Source organism: Triticum aestivum, chromosome 4D, assembly GCF_018294505.1.
Source record: "Triticum aestivum cultivar Chinese Spring chromosome 4D, IWGSC CS RefSeq v2.1, whole genome shotgun sequence".
Taxonomy (NCBI): domain Eukaryota; kingdom Viridiplantae; phylum Streptophyta; class Magnoliopsida; order Poales; family Poaceae; genus Triticum; species Triticum aestivum.
The window spans coordinates 219,679,609-219,683,016 of record NC_057805.1 but is presented as its reverse complement, the minus strand read 5'-3'; positions in this window follow the sequence as shown (position 1 = coordinate 219,683,016).

The window sequence follows — 3,408 nt, the reverse complement described above, 5'->3', positions numbered from 1 at the left end:
CCCCGAGCAGGCGGTGCAGCGGAGGAACCCGCGCCGCGTCCAGATGCCGGCTGGCGGCGCGGGACGACTTCGGCCTCATCATCGTCCGGCCAGTCGTCAAAGGTAACTCCGAGCCCGGCGCCGCCTGCTTCGCCGCCGGCTTGGCCACCACCCGGCTCGACGTCGTCGTCCATACTGGCCGCCGCCAGGTCGGGGTCCTCCTGATCGTGTTCGGTCCGGTCGGGGACGAATCGGCGCTCCAAGTCTGACCCGCCGGCCGGCCGAAGCAGAGGGCTCCGTCGAAAAGCAAACCGACTAAGTCAGAATCGGCTAAGAGGAACTCGGCAACAAAGCAAAGAGAGAGAGAAAGAGACAAGGAGAACATATCGTAGGCGGCGGATTGGCTCGGCTATACGGTTCCTTGCCGAACTGCCACTCTTCGGTGAGTTTGCAGTTCGCAAGGTAGTTCACCATATAGGCGACCTCCTCGCGCGGCATCTCCTTGGTACACATTCGGCTCGGATCGAGCTGGCCGCTCATCTGACAGATCAGATGAGGCCGGCTCTGGAGCGGAAGAACCCGGCGCGTGACGAACGCGGCCAGAAGGTCGGGCCCCGTCAAGCCCTCTGCCTGGGTCAGCTCCCGCACTCGGGCGACGGCGGCGGACCCGGCCGGCGTCAGAGTCACGGCCCGGAAGGACCACTGGGGCCGCCTGCTCTCTGGTGGGCCGGCTACGTAAGCCGGCAGGTTGATGTAGTCGCCCCGCGGGGCGATGTTCCGCACATAGAAGTACGATTTTTGCCACTTCTTCACCGATTGGATCAGCGTGATGACGGGGAAGGGGTTGTCGGCGACCGATCTCCGCGACGCGATGAAGGCGCCAGTCTGAGCCGGCACGCCCCGCATGCGCGTGCCCAGCTTCGACTGGAAGAACTCCCCCCAGAGCTCAAGGGTGGGGAGGACGCCGAGGTAGCCCTCGCACAGGGTGACGAAGGCGGACAGCAGCACCACCGCGTTTGGGGTGAGATGGTGCGGCTGGAGCTGATAGAAGTCGAGCCAGGAGCGGAAGAAGGCGCTCGCTGGCAGACCGATGCCGCGCAAGAAGTGCGAGGGGAAGACCACCCGCTCGCCCTCCCGCGGCTCCGGCGTAATCTCCCTCGCCGGCGCAAGGCGGACCTCCACCTTGTCCGCGGCCGGCAGCCGCCGAGTTTTGCGGAGGAACTCGGCGTGGTCTTCGTGCACGTTGGAGCCGTCCCAATCCCCGCCATACTGCTCCGTCGCGGGAGGCATGGCAAAAACTAGAGCGGCGGCGGAGGAACGTGCGGTGGAAGAGCGCAACGGCGAGGCGCTGTTGCTAGAAATGGCGAGCGAAGAAGATGGTGGAAGTAGGAGGAGCGTGCGAGGGCCTGCCGCCCTCCACCTCCCCCTACTTATAGCTTCGCGAGGCGAGGCCGAAGAGGCCGGACGTGGGGTTGAGACGTGGGATTAACTGCACCCATTCCCCCACGTCCCGCGATTATTGCGCCCTAAAGGCGAGCCGAAACTGCCGCAAGGAGACGTGCGGGCGGTTTCGGGATGCAGAGAATCCGCGCCTGGGCCCGGGCGCGGACGCGGCGGGGCCCCGCCCTGCGGCGACGTCCCGTCACGCGCGTGGGCTGGCAGGCTTTCTGGCCGAGGGAGGCCACGTGGTTCGCAGACGGCAAGTGGCCGGCCCGCGGCCCGGAGCACTCCGACTCCGGAATTTTCGACCAAGGCGGCACGCCTAACTAAAGCCAGCTCCCAGCTGCCGACTTGTCAAGATAGGAAGCTGATCGAGCTTCTCAACCCCTACTCCACCTCGAAGCCCAATCAGCTTCGGGGACTACTGTCGGAGTAAATGGCCACGGGTAGCCTAACCGACTGCCCGTGGTTCTTCTGAAAAAATTATCAGGCCTTCGGGCCTCCAAGCACTCCAAGCATTGGGCCGCCTTCCCTGGCCGGCTACCTCTGAAGCTGACTCCCGGAAGGCGACCCAGCCTTCGCAACCCCTCCCCAGGGTGACTACGGGGTGGTCGACTCCAAGAAGCCGGCCAAGAAGGACGCCGACTCCAAGAAGCCGGCCGAGACCACAACCACCAAAGCTACACCCACATAACGGTGACAAGACGGGGTGTGGCCACAGTGCGGCCCACTACCCCCGAGGCCCGAGGCAGGCATGGCCGCGGAGGCCGTACGGGATGACCGTCTCCTGTTCGGCTCGGCACTGTAGCCATGCCAGCCTCGATGTCATCCACGACCGACTCTTGTACGGCCCGCGGGCGGCGGGCCCCTTCCGCCAGAGAGAGGCGCGGAGGAGGCCCGGCCTCCCCCAGTCGGCCAAGGGCGTAGCCGGCCCCCAGAAGCCGGCTACCCCCTTCCTCGAAGCAGGAGCCCCATTAAGGAGACAAGACGAGGTAAGGCTACAGTGAGAGCCCCCGAGGCGGCCCACTGTAGCCACGCTTACCTCGACGAAGCCCTCGTCATCAGAGGCGAGGCTACAGTGAGCAGCCGCCGACAAGACCCTGGGCGGTGGGGCCGGCCTGTCGACTAAGAAGCCGGCAGCCGGCGGGACCCAACAGTCGGCGGAGAAGCCGGCGAGCGTGGACACTGACGGCTGGGACCAGTGCCCAGCCGGATTACCATTGTACCCCCGGGGGGTAGGCCTATATAAACCCCCCGGAGCACCCATGCAAAGGATTAGCTTCTGAACACAGCACACACACCATAGAGATAGAGAGAAGCAAGAGCTAGCCTTGTTCTTCTTCTCCCTTGAACCCAACAGCTCTAGGAGCAATTGTAGCTGCCTTTCCTTGATCTAGTGATCATGCGTAGACCCCGCAGAGCAGGACTAGGGGTGTTATCTCCTCGGAGAGCCCCGAACCTGGGTAAGATCCGCCGGCGTGCATGTCTTCGCCTCATCCCGTTTCCAGGCACCGGCGATGTCTTATTGGCACCCACAATGATAAGCCATCCGTTGGCATATGTCGCACCAACCACCCGACACATAATTCACCCAAGTGGTCAACCATGTAAGAATTACGTTTAAATTGTCTACTAACATAAGCATTGAAGTTTTCTTCTTTAACAATAAAATTATCAAACTCATCCAACCATTGACTATCAGACTTATTATGAGGAATATCACCTTCATCGAATCTATGGAGAGAGTTTACCTCTACTACCTGTGTCAGGTTATCAAGACCATGTATTTCTTCAATACGCGGTAAATTCTTAACATCTTCAACTTTAATACCTTTTTCTTTCATGGATTTCTTTGCTTGGATATCTTCAGGACTGAGAAATAGAATACCCCTTTTCTTCGAAGTTGGCTTAGGAGTTGGTTCAGGAAGTTTCCAATCATTATGATTACTCAATATATTATTCAATAGCAATTCAGCTTGTTCAACATTT